The 17894-nt window shown below is 33.1% G+C and overlaps 1 protein-coding gene across 1 annotated transcript in view; it reads right to left on the bottom strand.

Annotated features, from left to right (window-relative positions):
• Positions 1 to 17894, bottom strand: part of LOC143244010 (basigin-like) — a 428663-nt gene that overhangs the window by 376393 nt on the left and 34376 nt on the right. The window lies entirely within an intron of this gene.

Genomic DNA, 17894 nt, shown 5'->3' with positions numbered 1-17894 from the left:
ATCACTAAAATGTTGTGTGGCACAGTTACAACATGTATTTAATTATTACATCACTAAAATATTGTGTAGCACAGTTACTACATGTATTTAATTATCACCCCACTAAAATGTTGTGTGGCACAGTTACTACCTGCATTTAAGTATTACCTCTCTAAACTGTTGTGTAGCACAGTTACTACCTGCATTTAAGTAATACCTCTCTAAACTGTTGTGTGGCACAGTTACTACATGCATTTAATTATTACCTCATTAAAATGTTGTGTGGCACAGTTACAACATGCATTTAAGTATTACCTCACTAAAATGTTGTGTGGCACAGTTACTACCTGCATTTAAATATCACCTCACTAAAATGTTGTGTGGCACAGTTACTACCTGCATTTAATTATTACCTCACTAAAATGTTGTGTGGCACAGTTACTACCTGCATTTAATTATTACCCCACTAAAATGTTGTGTGGCACAGTTACTACCTGCATTTAATTATTACCTTACTAAAATGTTGTGTGGCACAGTTACTACCTGCATTTAATTATTACCTCACTAAAATGTTGTGTAGCACAGTTTCTACATTTATGTTAATAATTTCGTGATTAAATTATTTTCTCGAATACAGTTGCTCTGTGTATCTAATAAATAAATTTAACAGAACTATGGAAGGCAGTGTCTACAGGATCAATGGTGTTAAAAACCCATTAAAACAAGTTTAAGAAATTTTCAAGTGTCATATTCCATGGGATAGTTCAGAAACATCAAAGAGGTAACGACACTTTATAATACATAAGTAGGACTGTTATTTGCGTGGTGCTTGTACTAACAAAAGATTGTGCGGGTTTCAAACTTAAAAACATACGTTTTGCATACCGTAATAGCATGTTTTGAAAATGCTCATTGTAGTAGAACTTGCGAAAATTTCAATTACAAACGATTGAACTGATTGATTTCTTAAAAAAACTTGTTTTTTCAATAAACGGTATCACTTATATAAAATCTTTACAATTTAGGTAACATTATATCTAATTCACTGATCTGTAATTTCGACTGCAATCGTTATCATTCTCTTGAAAAATAAGAATTCACTTTCTAATATCCAGCAGCCTTTTCAATCTTTCCTACTTACCAAAAATGAAAGAGAGAAGCTAACATATATATATATATTATCTTTAAATTTCTAAAGAAGACTTTTCTCAGATTGACTATTATCACCTTTTAATTTCTGTGCGGATCGTTTGACCACATGGGCTTTAAAAATGTTTCTATTAAAATGAGAAATAAAACATCAAGTATATGGAAAACGGGAATATTTTGTATCCCGTAACGATACACTGAATGCGAAGAGATACTTAGTTCGTTCCCCAGTGGAACAGCAGTAAGATTGTGAAGTTACAACTTCAGAATTCGAGGTTCGATTCCCCCACAGATAGCACGTTGTGACTTTGCTCTGTAAATAGAATTAAACCCGCTCGAAAAACTTATCATTTGAAGATAAATTAACTGTACTGAATGGAGTAACTGTAATGAAATGAATTATTCATTTTTAGTACAGGAAATGCGTATTTATTTGTATAAATAATACGAAATACAGCAATTAGCTGTAAAAGTAGTCACAAGAAGAAAGAGAAGTGTTAACGTCTGTATTATGAAATTTTGTTTTTATTTACTGAAGTAAATATTAAATTCGCTTCACAAGATGCTGATTTGTCCCGCGTTGGTACACCGGTGAGTCTACGGATTCACAATGCTAAAATCAGGGGTTTGATTTCTATCGGTGGACTTGACAGTTAGCCCGACGTGGCTTTGCTAAAAGAACACATACACACACATTAAGTAATTTATCATGTGCATTAAGTAAATGATTCCATAAAACAATTTTGACCATTGAAAATTTTTTGCCTTACATTATTACATAATTATTTTCGTAAAGCTTTTTGGACATTTATATATTAATATACAAATAGTAAAGGTAAAATCCTCGTAACAGCATACATTTGTATAGGACGTTCTGTTCCAAAAATAGAAAGAAATCTGTGTATAAGAACAATTTTATTTAATTAACAATTAGCAGAACCATTTTACGCTGATATGATACCTTTATCAATTTTTAACATTTTAAAATGATAAAACTTTAAAATAGTAAAATATGGGTTTTCAAATTATGTTTGTGAGGTAATGATCAACGTGTTGTTAAGAGTGAGATGGCCTCTCGGTGTCTCAGAGGTAAATCTGCAATCTTAAATATGGTTCCAATCCCACAGTGCATAGAGCACAGACAGTCCATTGTGTGACATTGCGAGTAACAACAAAAAAAATGTCAATACAAATTATTAGAGACCAGATGGTTAAGGCTCTCGACTCATAATCTGAGAATCGCGGATTGGAATCCCCGTCACACCAAACATACTCGCCCTTTCAGCCGTGAGGGCATTATAATGCGATGGTCAATCCCACTATTCGTTGGTAAAGAATAGCCAAAGAGTTGGCGGTGAGTGGTGATGATTAGCTGCCTACCCTCTAGTCTAACACTGCTAAATTGGGGACAGCTAGTGCAGATAGCCCTCAATTGCCTTTACGCGAAATTAAAAAACAAACAAATAATTATGATACAAAAAGTCTTTTACAGCAGGGGCGTAGATCCTGGGGGGATGGGGGATACATCCTCCCTTTATTTTAGGTGGGGGGTATGATGCATACAATCATCCCCCCTACAGTTTGGTCTGTTGAATTGTTTTATTGCATCACAGGCCTACAAATTCTGTGTTTGTTCTTTTGATTTTCGTGTTCTTACCAATCGAATTAGATGTAGCCTAGATGTAGGCTTTTTCGGAAGCCGAAATGTACATCTTTTATATAGGCATGCTTCTAAGCTTTTCGATGTAAGCTGTAGTTCGTAAGTATCAGTAGGCCTAAGTATACATGCAAGGCTTGCAAGCACTATCACAGAATCTACCTACGTTTTGTACGTAGTGGAAGATGAAGTAAAATTTTCATCACAACAGATTGAACAGAGAATGAAATTCGAAAATATAACTCCTAAGCTAAACTCCTGTGATTTAGATCTGGCAGGCCATTTGTAGCTTGTAGCTGCATCAATCTTATGTATATATTGTGCGGTTTTCCTCCGCCATTTGTTCTTATGCATGTCTAGCCAGTTTTATTGTCGAACGCCTCACTCTCCTTAGCTACCGAAGACACTGACCATAGTGTACAGTTAACGACAGGTTCGTGCCGCTCGGATCCAGACGCGCCCTACAGCACCCCCTTCGCTCCCTTCAGTCTCAGCCTCGATTTTACAACAGGGCTCATTAGACCTGTGTTTATAACCCTCATTAATCCATGAAAGTTCAGATTATCACCGCCCTCTAATAATGTGCTGGTACTTTATGGTAAAAGAACAATATATTCTCTTATCATAGATTGTAAACATATTGTATTTTCTTGTATAATTAGAACACAAAAGGAGCGATTTCAACGGCCTGAAGCCTCTACTTGAATTGTATTGATAGTTTTTGTTTAGGTGTTTTTATTTAATAGACGTGCTCATGGACATTATATCACAACGTGTTTGTTTTTTGATGAGCTTTAACAGGAATATAATATATTTGTGATTGTTTAAGTATTTTTTGAGAAACTTGCAATTACTTGTGTTGTAACTAGCACACATTATTGTCCCAGCGATGCCCAGGCGGTCAGTCGGCTCGGTAGTCACTGTGACGTTCACGCGTTCGACTTAAATACATTGTACAGTTCAGTCCTACTTCCATTCTGTTCTATCTTCGTTCATTGTACGTTAGAGTTTTTCAATAAAGACTGTATTTTAGCCTGTTGAGTCATCTGGGAAACAGATTCCAATTATGACAAGAAAGCGTCTGAAACTTTCTGGTATTAGACAGTTCTGCAAGCCAGTTACTAGCATTACAAGTGATAATGCAGATAATCCAACAACCTCAAGCAAAGGAATAGAAACTTGCCATACAGAGAAAATACCATGTTTATCAGAGGAAGAGTCTGAAAATGCTTGTGTAACTATTGCACATCATGAACCACCAGATAGTTGTGAAACAAGTTTGTACAGTAATGAAAAATCTGACACTCCACAGATACAGTGTGGAAAGTCATATCATCCAGACGTACAACTAATACCAAGACAGAAAGCAAAATCTCAAAATATCAACTTCCAGGGCAAGTGGTTTGATGAGTTTCCATGGCTGCACTTCGACAATCAGACTCAAAAAGTCATATGCTTTCACTGTGCCAAGGCGGAAAATAGAGGCCTTTTTACAGGAAAATTGGAGAGGCCAGTGGAGTATACCTTCATATCCACCGGTTTTGCAACTGGAAAAAGGCAAAACAGAAATGCAACCAACACCAATCCTCCTCTCAGCACAGATTCGCTATATCTTCAGAAGGTTCACTTGATGTAACTCCAGTGACTGTCCAGCTACATGATGGAAAAAAGAAGCAGCAGGAAGAATGCAAAAGAAGTCTAGCCAAAATATTCAGAAGTTTACGTTTCTTACTGCGTCAAGGTTTAGCATTACGTGGACATACTGATACGGAGGGAACTTCCTGCAGTTAATGAAGCTACTGGAAGAGGAAGATCCTGAGTTGACGGCCTATTTGTCAAAGAAAACCATATTCACATCACCCCAGTCTCAGAATGAAATAATGGAGATATTCAGCCATCAAATGATGAGGAACATAGCACATGAAGTGCAGCAAAGTAAAATCTTTGCATAAATGGTTGATGGTACTCAAGATATTACAGGTGCCGAACAGGAAGCAATGTGTGTACGATACGTAGATGAGAACTTTGACGTCCATGAGACATTTCTTGGTTTGTAGAGTGTTTCCAATACAACTGGTGAAACAATATCTTTGACTATACTTGATGTACTGACTAGATTCAATTTACCACTGTCAGGATTAAGAGCACAAACTTATGATGAAGCCGCTAACATGAATGGTACGTACAGTGGATGCCAGGCAAAAATAAAAGAGAAGCAACCGTCAGCTTTGTTTTTTTTCACTGCAGATAATACACGGCTTATTTAATAATGCAACATGCAGTTGAAGCTTGTGAATGTGTTCGAGATTCTATCAAGTGGGTACATGAACTTGGTGTCTTGCTTCAGAGGTCAGGCAAATACAAGATAATCTTTGAAAATATTGTATCATCAGACAGCCACAATGGTCCAGTTAAATACATCCGCCCACTGTGTCCAACACGTTGGTTGTGCCGCCTATCTGCAATTACGTGTGCTAATGATCACTACAGTGACATTGTTGATTCTTTGTCTGAATTAGCAAATGAAAAATCAGATGTAGCAGTGAAAGCACGAGGTTTGCTGGACAGATTTGACAAAGGAAAGATAGTTTTAGGATTGTTGATGGCTCAGCATCCATTAGCTGCACTAGAGGAACTAAACCGTGCATTCCAAGCCATATCAGCGACAGTATCTGGCATGATTGTAGCATCTGCAATGACAGTTGAGCAATTGCGGGTGTTGCGAACAGAGGAATATCACAACAAGATATTTGATGAAGCTGAGAAAAGGTAACCTCCGTAGATATGGTGCCTATTGAACTACCACGCATTCGCAGACCCCTCAGAAGGATCACAGATGATGGCTCAGTGCACCATTCTGCAATAGCTAGAGATTACTACAGAAGCCAATATTTTGAATTTGTGGACACAGTCATAGAACATCTGACTACTAGATTTAATGCAGACAACAATGACTTGAGGCAATATCTGGCACTTGAGAACATGATCGCATGTGGCAAGATTGACAACTCGGTTATGAACTTCTATCCAGAAATCTCTGCACAACGGCTCGAGTTTCAGTTGAGCATGTTCAAAGGAACAGCAAAAGCAGTATCTCTGAAAGATGCGAAGGTTGCTTACTGTAAAATGCATAAAACAAGCCAGCAGATGTTTAGTGAAGTGTTTCTTCTCATGAAAATTTTACTTGTATGCCCAGTATCCAGCTGCGAAAGTGAACGCAGCTTTTCTGCATTAAGACAGTTGAAGACGTGGTTAAGGTCAACTATGTCTCAGTGCCGCCTCAACCATGTGACAGTTTTACTTGTATGTCCAGTATCCAGCTGCGAAAGTGAACGCAGCTTTTCTGCATTAAGACGGTTGAAGACGTGGTTAAGGTCAACTATGTCTCAGTGCCGCCTCAACCATGTGACAGTTTGTCACACTCACAAAGATGAGGTCGACAAGATAAATATAGAAGAGATTATGAAATAATTTATAAACAGATCATCACAGAGGAGGTCTACGTTTGGGAACATGTAGACAAGAGGACTAAATGAATCTTACTTCAATGAAAAGTATGAATAATTATGTACTACATTGTATTGATGTGCAATTTTCAAGAGTTCGCAAAGACATTTTAATTATTTTTATCAAACAACATGAACAGATTTTCAGTAGATATAAACTTATCAATGGTAATTACCAATTTTATTAATATTTGAAAACGTAATTCATCCAATGAAAGTTATTAGTAACCTTGTCAAGTATAATGGCCATCTTTTGCAGTGTGCAGGAATAAATTCATGTGGCAGTTAATTTGTGACACATTTGTTTTTAATTTTATAAACATTTTGAAAAATGTTCACAACACCTTACTTATACAAACTTACTGGAAACCTTGAAGTATCGTGGCAACAAGATTACTCTGTGACTGCTTGTTTACAGCTTTCAGGCTCACGTAATCAGATGTTACTAATTTGCAAATTGAACAGTTCACATAAGTGGTTGCAAAAATCATCCCCACCCCCCATCGGGTGTAAAAAATCTACACCCCTGCTTTACGGTATCTGTTACTGTATTTTTCTCTTACTGCTGTAGACTAGATGTAAAAATTGTATTTAATGCTATTTATGTTTTTAATTCAAAAATTAAACTTTGTCTTGTTTTACCTTAATTTTCTTTTATGAATTTTAATAACTTGACTTCAACTTTTTACCGGGTGTTTGGCGCAGATAGGCTAGCCTAGTTGCTTTGTGCCATGAATCACCAAATCAACCAACCAGTCAGTCACTGCAGATTGTGAGAAATAATTAATTTATCGTAAACAGTTTCATACATTTAATTTTAATGTTTACTACTTTTTGCACTTTGTCTAATTAGTGTAACAAACGAAGGTGAGAGATTAAGGTGAATAAGCTGTTGAGTTATGCCACATGTACAAACATGCAGTGGCTGCCTGTGTTCCTTCGGTATATTCTATTTAATTTTAGTACCAAACAAACCAATGTTCCGATATTTTACATTTCATTTATTTTTGTTAAATTTAACACAAACTATATTCTTATGACTTTTCACACACTTGTATTGTGAAGTAAGCCTTTCTTTTTATGTCAGTTGTTCAGAGTAGTTTCTGTAGGTTTAAAATATGCATTTTAGAACACAGAAAATATCGGACATGAATAGAACGTTCCAGAATCACTGTATTATTTTTTCTAACTAAACAGTAAATAGCTTTAAGAAATTCCATTACTGTTCAGAGCAGTGGTTCTAGTCTAAATATGTCATGCTGTCATAGCAAACTCGAGCCTTTACTAAATCTGAAGAGACGATTGTCTGAGTTATAAAGTATAGGATATATCTTTTCTATTGGTTACAAACATATCCAGTAAGCAATGATGGGGAGAATTACAGACAATTCTTATTTCTGACAAATTTCAGGATAGTAACAATGCTGAAACTTTAATCAACATGATGGTTTTCTCACAACATCTAGGAAAGCCTCCAGAGGTATGAATAACATTTTGAATGTTACACTATTAATTGACAAAAATTATAAAACAAGGGTATTTCATGTAGTAGTTTCTGAGTAAAGAATGTTTTGAGTGTAATAATTTTAAGATTGTTTTAAGAAGATTACATTAATATATATTAACAAGTTTGTTTTTAAGATTATATTAATATATATTAACAAGTGTTTGTTTTTTAGAAGATTATGTTCTCCCAGTGGCTCAGCGGTATGTCTGCGGACTTACAATGCTAAAAAACCGGTTTTCGATACCCGTGGTGGGCAGAGCAGAGATAGCCATTTGTGTAGCTTTGTGCTTAATTCAAAACAACAAGAAGAAGATTATATTAATATATGTTAAACAATACGTTTCTGCTTTTAATTTTTGTACGGATTCTAAAAAAAACAAAACACAACGGGACAATGTGGTAGCAATATAAATTGCTTTTTATTTTAATATGTATGGAATTTTTACCTGGTATACCAGAAAAATCGGTTATTAAATGATTGATTGACGTTAAGGTATTACGATTGAGAGGGTGCATGTTGCTTTGACGCTATATCATTTATTTGGCATTAGGAAGGTTAATCACATACATCAATTGTAATAAATTTTATGACGCAGTAAATATATCAATGAAATAGCCTTTTTTCTTCAATAAGAGAAGCTTTTTTCTAACTTATTCAGAATTTAAATTCTTTCAGTCATTCATTCGTTTTCAAATAAGATGGATTCTACGTTTTTGTTGAATTTTCTGTTGATATTTTCCACTCTCATCTTTGTGCCTGGAAATACTCTTGAAATGAGTGCGAACAATGATGAAGTGCCTCGAGATGATGCAGGTGAGAAAAGTTTGAAAGACCCAAATTCTGGGTGAAGAAGAATGTAATCTATAATTTTTTATCGTTCTTTAGGTGAATACTTTTAATTGAGGACAATTTTGAATTGATAGCTATTTAGTTCACAATAATATAGTATTAATAATATAAATAAAAAACCTTTGTCTGTCGTTATCGGTATAATTACATATTGTGATTCCGAAATGTGAATGGGTTAAATTTAAATAATTCACATACTTATAAAGGAATAGCGAAAGCCCCATTGAGATAATTGTTTTAGTTCTACTTTTACTTAACTTAAATAAAGCTACGAGTTTTACTTTTTTTTATCATCTTAAGCTTAACTAAAATGGTTCAAACAAATTAAAGTGTCAAGATAGTAAACTTCATTCAGACGTAAATCACAGAACCGTATGCAAATATTTCTTCAGTTGGTTGGATTTATTGTTGAAATAATAAACATTTAAATTATAACTAAAAGTAAACTATATGTAGGTCCAATTGTCATACTAATGAGAAATTTATCAGAAATGGCATGGTGGTTATGATGTAATTTTTTCAGAGAAGCTAGTTTGACAATTGGGCCTAGTTAAAGCCAGACAAAACATCGGCCTTAGCTGGTATGTCCGTTCAGTGATCACATGTATTAGCTAGCGCACAGAAATGTACGTGTGTGTGTGTACATTGGTGATGTATATGTACAGTTTTATCTTTTCTTGTGTAATAAATGCCCCAAGAGGCAACTTTTCTCACATAACTTACGTCATACATCAGCCAAATATACATAGTTTATCTACTGTTACTGAAAATTTTGTCTCCTATAAAAACATAAATAAAATAGGGGAGGATACAAATACGTTTTCCCATAGCTATGGGTGTAAAGCCAAGAAAGTTCTAGTTCGTTTGATGTGTTATGGGATATGTTTTATGTGGCAAATTTAAGGTTGTGTATGGGCCCAGGGGCTAATAATTTTTGTGGCTCCTATATCCTATATAATTTTACATAGGATAAAATTATCAATGGGCCCCAATTAAGACTGTGGGTCCTGGGACTGAGCCCCCTCTAGCTCCTGGCTAAATATGCCACTGTATGTTTTGAAATGATCCCTTACAGTTTTGAGCACATTTGTTGGCTTGTAGTTCTTACTGTTAAATAGAGAAAATGTCAAGACCACTGTTGTTGTTTTTTGGCATTCTAATCGTTTTGAGTAAACTTGCTCAAGAAAAGCACTTTACCATTAGAAACAAAGCACAATAGAAATAAACATTCTCAATCAAACATTACAAGTTTCAACAAATAGATACTTTTGATTTCAATGTTTTAAAATTTCCATTCTTGAACATGAATATTCTAAATAAGTTATTTGACAATTTTTATTCCTCTAAGCTAATTAGATACAATCTAATTTGTTCACCATTACAGAAGTTAATATTGAAACACAGTCTCTTATTTCACAAACATTTTAAACACAACATCCAAGTGACATTCTTACTACAGCTGTACACTTTAATACCTTCAGATGCTGTTTAGTGAGCAAATGTAGTACATTCACTACCATTGGCTTCATCTCTTGTAGGCCTAAGCTCATATTAATATAGTTAATAATTATATGTAGTATCACAACGCATCATTAGTTTAGTTCAATTAGGGTTTGATAATTATTTCCTTGAATTTAATAACAAATGCTGTAACTTTCCAGGCACCATTGTGTTTCCTTATTATCTTACACAGAAGATGTAACAGTATTCCTTCCTGTAGCCAGTTGAATGTGTTTGTTAAGTGTCAGTGGTTAGTTAGAAAACAATGGTAGTGTTAGATGCATCATATTAATTTATTTGTCTCATATTTAATATTGTCATATGGTATACTGTTCAGGTGTTATTTTATTTAATATTGTCATATGGTATACTTTTCAGGTGTTATTTAATATTGTCATATTTTCTTGGATTGTTCAGGTGTTATTTTATTCAGTATTTTTATATGGTATACTGTTCAGGTGTTATTTTATTAAATATTGTCATATGGTATACTGTTCAGGTGTTATTTAATATTGCCATGTTTTCTGGATTGTTCAGGTGTTATATTACTTAATATTGTCGTATGGTATACTGTTCAGGTGTTATTTTATTTAATATTGTCATATGGTATACTGTTAAGGTGTTATTTTTATTTAATATTGTCTATGGTATACTTTTCAGGTGTTATTTTTCTTAATATTGCCATGTGGTATGCTGTTCAGGTGTTACTTTATTTTCTTACATAGTATTTTGTGTCTTCATCAACATCAGTTTTTGATTGTTCTTTAGTAAAATGACTGTTACAAATTCAACACAGTTTAAACAGTAACAAGTCGCATAAGTTAACACATGTCACTCTTGTTTGATGTTAGACTGGGATTTCTTAACAATTTTTGAGGGTCAAAAGATACATTATGGAGGATTGGAGAAACATTAGGCACACTGTACTAGATATGTTTAAATAAATTTACTACTTTGGCTTTAGTTCAAGTCAAGAGGTAGTGTGTTTGTATGGCACACTGTATTATTTATTTATTGTTATGATCCAAGTTGAGAGGTAGTGTATTTGTATGGCACACTGTATTATTTATTTATTGTTATAGTTCAAGTCCAGAGGTAGTGTGTTTGTATGGCACACTGTATTATTTATTTCTTGTTATAGTTCAAGTCCAGAGGTAGTGTGTTTGTATGGCACACTGTATTATTTATTTATTGTTATAGTTCAAGTCCAGAGGTAGTGTGTTTGTATGGCACACTGTATTATTTATTTATTGTTATAGTTCAAGTCCAGAGGTAGTGTGTTTGTATGGCACACTGTATTATTTATTTATTGTTATAGTTCAAGTCCAGAGGTAGTGTGTTTGTATGGCACACTGTATTATTTATTTATTGTTATAGTTCAAGTCCAGAGGTAGTGTGTTTGTATGGCACACTGTATTATTTATTTATTGTTATAGTTCAAGTCCAGAGGTAGTGTGTTTGTATGGCACACTGTATTATTTATTTATTTTTATAGTTCAAGTCGAGAGGTAGTGTGTTTGTATGGCACACTGTATTATTTATTTATTGTTATGATCCAAGTTGAGAGGTAGTGTGTTTGTATGGCACACTGTATTATTTATTTATTGTTATAGTTCAAGTCCAGAGTTAGTGTGTTTGTATGGCACACTGTATTATTTATTTATTGTTATAGTTCAAGTCCAGAGGTAGTGAGTTTGTATGGCACACTGTATTATTTATTTATTGTTATAGTTCAAGTCCAGAGGTAGTGTGTTTGTATGGCACACTGTATTATTTATTTTTATAGTTCAAGTCCAGAGGTAGTGTGTTTGTATGGCACACTGTATTATTTATTTTTATAGTTCAAGTCGAGAGGTAGTGTGTTTGTATGGTATACTGTATTATTTATTTATTGTTATGATCCAAGTTGAGAGGTAGTGTGTTTGTATGGCATACTGTATTATTTATTTCTTGTTATAGTTCAAGTCCAGAGGTAGTGTGTTTGTATGGCACACTGTATTATTTATTTATTGTTATAGTTCAAGTCCAGAGGTAGTGTGTTTGTATGGCACACTGTATTATTTATTTATTGTTATAGTTCAAGTCCAGAGGTAGTGTGTTTGTATGGCACACTGTATTATTTATTTATTGTTATAGTTCAAGTCCAGAGGTAGTGTGTTTGTATGGCACACTGTATTATTTATTTATTGTTATAGTTCAAGTCCAGAGGTAGTGTGTTTGTATGGCACACTGTATTATTTATTTATTGTTATAGTTCAAGTCCAGAGGTAGTGTGTTTGTATGGCACACTGTATTATTTATTTATTGTTATAGTTCAAGTCGAGAGGTAGTGTGTTTGTATGGCACACTGTATTATTTATTTATTGTTATGATCCAAGTTGAGAGGTAGTGTGTTTGTATGGCACACTGTATTATTTATTTATTGTTATAGTTCAAGTCCAGAGTTAGTGTGTTTGTATGGCACACTGTATTATTTATTTATTGTTATAGTTCAAGTCCAGAGGTAGTGAGTTTGTATGGCACACTGTATTATTTATTTATTGTTATAGTTCAAGTCCAGAGGTAGTGTGTTTGTATGGCACACTGTATTATTTATTTTTATAGTTCAAGTCCAGAGGTAGTGTGTTTGTATGGCACACTGTATTATTTATTTTTATAGTTCAAGTCGAGAGGTAGTGTGTTTGTATGGTATACTGTATTATTTATTTATTGTTATGATCCAAGTTGAGAGGTAGTGTGTTTGTATGGCATACTGTATTATTTATTGCCACTGTCATTACAGTGTTGGGTTACTATGTGAACATCAGGTGTTATTAGTTTTGAATTTTATTATTATGCATTTGTATAGACTTTGCTTTGCCTTATTGGTTTAATATACATGTTAGGACTAAGTTGGCTGAACGTTTGTTGGATGTTTGTGAAAATGTAGCTGAAAACATTGTTAATGAGGGCACATAACTGGTGAAATAGTGCATTCTACTCTTTATAAGTAGAAATGTAAGAAGAAGAATATATTAATTAGCTGTACTGCTCACCTGGTTTTGTAACTTCTTTACAAGTATGTAGCCATGTCTATCAGAAGATAATATTTGTCATAAGTCATATTGTATCTAGTAGATATTTAATTAGCTATAATTTTGACTGGATGTATATGTAGGTAGCTTGGTTGGATCAGAAGCTAATACTGATTTGTTAATGTGTTTCTTTACACACTGTCATTCACAATTTTCAGTCAGTGCTTCAGTTAACAAGTAAACGTAAGGAACTGCCAGTTCACAGTCAGTTTTGTACTTGACAGCAAATAAAATTAAGGTATTCACAAATGAACTTTGTAGTTAAAAAGTTACTGTCAGTTATTTTGCTATATAAATTGTATTTGTATTAAAATGTGTGTACACATTGTGGATAAAACTAAATGTTTGTAGGACTCAGACCTTGAAACTTGGTGTAGTGTTATATATATATATCATAAATTGATATTTTTTTTGCTAGAGAAATTTATATCTGCGAAATAAGTTTATTTTAAAAAAATGTTTAAAATTATTCAAGTATTTTAAGTATATTAAATCCATGTTGAGGTTACTGCATGTTTTATGTATTTTATATGCTATTGTATGAAGTTCATGTGTGAAGTTACATTATATGAAATATTCTTCAATATATTAGCCTACATGATTCACACTGAAGAAGTTTCAGGACAGGGTATTACTATCAAACCTCCCTAAACCTTAGAACTAGTGTGTAACACAACTGAGGACTTGTCTTCTGCTGTAACTTGGTGAGTATTTTTAGTTATGTAAGATTTCATATTATATGATTGTTTTATCATTGTAAAGTTTGTGCATTGACATGAAAGAAACTGATGAAATTTTGTTTAAGGATTTCAAGTTTCCTGTTTTCCAGCAGAAAGACATGCACTGAATGGAACAATCTAGAAAAGACATGGTACTAGAAAAAGTGTGATGAAACTAAGTTGAATGGATGGCAATTGCCTTTTGTAGAAACACAAATGTAAGGACAACATTTCAAAAGTTGTCTGCATTTCTTCTGCAGACAAAAGGCAGGAGACTTTCAAAACGTCCTTCTCTACAGTTGTGTTTCTACAACTGAAAGTTTCCATCTATTAATCCAAGCTTCATTATGAATATTCTGCCTAAACAACCTGTCAAAGAATGAGAGGAATTAATTATGACATATTCCTGCATCACAAAATGACACTTGAAAGGATAAACAAATGTGTTAAAACTAGTGTTTGTATGTCTTAGTTGTAGTTAGTTAGTGTTTTCTAAAGATGTTTTCATTTGGTAAATGACTAACATTTTTGAGTGGAATTTTGGAAAGTTTCTAGTTGTCAGTAAACTTTGAACAACATAGAATATGTTAAGTATTTATTAATTTTCATGGCCTAAACTTCTAAATAAATTTTAACCTATTTCAGTTATGTAGTAGTAATTTGTCATGTATAATCATTATTCTAATTGTAACTAAACCAAGTGTCTCAAGATAATTTTTGGACACCTAAATTTCTAAATCTACATTCTGGACTACTTACTGTTTTTTCCAGGGAAAGAAAAGCATATATAACAATACATTTTGAACTGAATAGTATTCTGTACTTGTTATACTTCAGAATAAAACTTGATGAATTTGATACAGGAATGACATAACATGTGTGTAGATAGGAGTAACTTACTAAATCATTTTCAAATTATATAAATGTGTGAATCATAAATCGAAAATCTTTGAGATTTTTATTAAAGTATTAATCCGCAATGATAAGAAAACCCACTTGTAGAGAAAATTATATATTTAAAAAAGACTGGTATGGGTAGAGAAAGCACTAATAGAGGAGCGAACAACGTTTCGACCTTCTTCAGTCATCGTCATGTTCACAAAGAATCTCATGTTTTGTCATACACAGTACATTATTCTTGATGGTGAGAAGTCCACTTGAAATAACAGTGTATTTCAGAATGGTTGGTATGGGTATTAAGGCATTTATTGATAATCAGAGAACAGTGTTTCAACTTTCCTAGGTTATCTCCAGGTCTATAAAACCTTTTTGCTTAGATATATTTTATGAAAGTACAGTTTAATCTTAAAGAAAAGTTTGTTGTCCATATTGCTTGTTTTTATTGTTTTTCTGTTTCAGGAGATTTGATGTGGTTTGTTCTGTAGTACTTCTTGTCCTGGTGTAGTTTTTTTAAGTATACAGCAACTCTTATAAAAAACAGGAAACATTTATATTAAATGGTAATAGTACAGGTAACTTAAATACACCTATAATTGTATTATTCTGTGCTTTCAGGTATAAGGATGGGTCACTCTTGGTTAGTGATGATAGAATCAAGATTTTCTCTGAAAATAACTCCATGATTGTGAAAACAACTACTGAAAATGATACTGAGAATACCAGTGTATTGTGACAGCCACTAATATTAATGCTACTATTGTAGTTCGAGTAAGTCTCTTTTAGCATATTGTTGACTGGACCTGAGTTGTGGCAGAAATTTCCCTTTATAAATTCCTGGGTGTGCTTGTACATGTTGCTACAGCAGTTGTTAAGTTACAAGGCAATGGTTTTGCTTACTAGTACATTGAATGTGTGAAATTACATTGAACTTTAGTGTATTACTTGTTAACCGTTAAACAGCAATCATTGTCAATTGACGCTGCTTACTAGTGACAGCCACTAATATTAATGCTACTATTGTAGTTCGCAGTAAGTCTCTTTTAGCATATTGTTGACTGGACCTGAGTTGTGGCAGAAATTTCCCTTTATAAATTCCTGGGTGTGCTTGTACATGTTGCTACAGCAGTTGTTAAGTTACAAGGCAATGGTTTTGCTTACTAGTACATTGAATGTGTGACATTACATTGAACTTTAGTGTATTACTTATTAACCGTTAAACAGCAATCATTGTCAATTGACGCTGCAAAATTTTGGATATATAGATATTTAATCTCAATTTTAACAATACTGAGAGATTATAGGAATATAACTAAACAATTATAACTGAAGAAAAGACTTTCAAGATCTTCTGTAAATGTAATTCTACAAAATGCATATACTAACTGAGGAAAAGTTAGGACACCCGCCCTAATAGCTAGTGTTACCCCTTTGGCTGAAATAACTGCAGTGAGGCGCTTCTTGTAGCCATTTATTAGTCTCTGACATTGGTCTGAAGAAAGTTTACTCCTCAATGCAGAGTTCAGGATTTTTAAGAAAAATAAAAACTATTAAAAATTTCATGTATTTGAATGTGTAAATTATAAAATCTAATGTGGAAACAAAATTCAGGGATCATAAATACAAATAAATCAGTTTGTGTGAGCTTCTGTTGTGTATATACTTATGTTAAAACTGACCAAATGGAAGTGTTTCTTGTTCTGATTAGTAGAGAACTGTAGAGTTCAGTTGAGTCACAGTGTGAGTCGCATACTTAGTTTTTCTTATGCGACCTTGCTAGATACTACAGTTTTTTACAGCTGAACGTTATCATGAAATGACACAAGTAAAACATTTCTCTCTTATTTGTGATTACCACATGAAACGTCACATATTACTATTAATTGATAAGATGAGATATCTACATATGAGCCCAAAATAATTGAAGAAATTTTCATTACCATACTGTAATCAGCTGGTTGGCAATACCATATTATCATCAGCTTGTTGAAATTACCATATTATCATTAACTTGTTTGAATTACCATATGTCATTAACCTGTTGAAATTGCCATAGTATCATCAGCTTGTTGAAATTACCATATTATCAACTTGTTGAAATTACCATATTATTGTCAGCTAGTCAAAATTACCATATTATTATTAATTTGTTTAAATTACCATATGTCAGCTAGTCAAAATTACCATGTTATCATTAGCTGTTGACTTTAGCATGAAATCATAAGATGTGATTTTCCTCATACAGAGTATTTTTATGTATGATACATCGACTGAATAACTTTAATAGATGTGTTTTTCCTTTGCAATTAATATATGTTTTATGTATGCTATATAGATTGAAGAACCGTAATAGATGTTCTTGCTGACATGAAATTTGGAGTATGAAAACTTAAGTTTAAGTTTAGATTTTGATCTAATTTTAATAAAAACATTAGGTAATTTGTGTGCATATGCAAGATTTATTTTATATAATTTAAGTTTAATAATTCGGGTTTGTGTTATGCTTATCTTAAGTCACGAAAGAAATTGTGGGGATGTCATAATGGAATTAAAATAACATTTGATTCAAATTTAAAGAGAGCCTTCACATAAAGAAATGCTAGTGAAGTGTGTTGAAATTAGTTGTTACAATAATAATATATATATAAATATATTCAGGTAAAAGTTTTTATTCTTTATGTTTCCATGTTGAGCTGACTTGTTGCTGGATTCTTTTGTTCATATTTATATGCTGAGCTGACTTGTTTGATAATGGATATTTATTGTTCATGTTTAACTGTTGAGTGTACTTAATGGATATTTATTGTTTTGCACTATTTAAATGTTGTGACTTGTTACTGGATATTTATTATTCATCTGGCACATGTTGAGCTTGGGTACTTATGACTGGATATTTACTGACCACCATGTTTATATGCTAAAGCTGACTTGTTAATGGATATTTATTGTTAGTGTTTATATGTTGAGCTGACTTGTTACTGGATACTTGCTGTTGTTAGGAACATATGTTGAGGCTGAATTGTTAATGGATTATTTATTGTTAATGTTTACCTGTT

Source organism: Tachypleus tridentatus, chromosome 2 (genome assembly GCF_004210375.1).
Source record: "Tachypleus tridentatus isolate NWPU-2018 chromosome 2, ASM421037v1, whole genome shotgun sequence".
Taxonomy (NCBI): Eukaryota; Metazoa; Arthropoda; class Merostomata; order Xiphosura; family Limulidae; genus Tachypleus; species Tachypleus tridentatus.
Note: the sequence above shows the minus strand (reverse complement) of the source record. Positions and strands in the feature narration are given on the sequence as shown.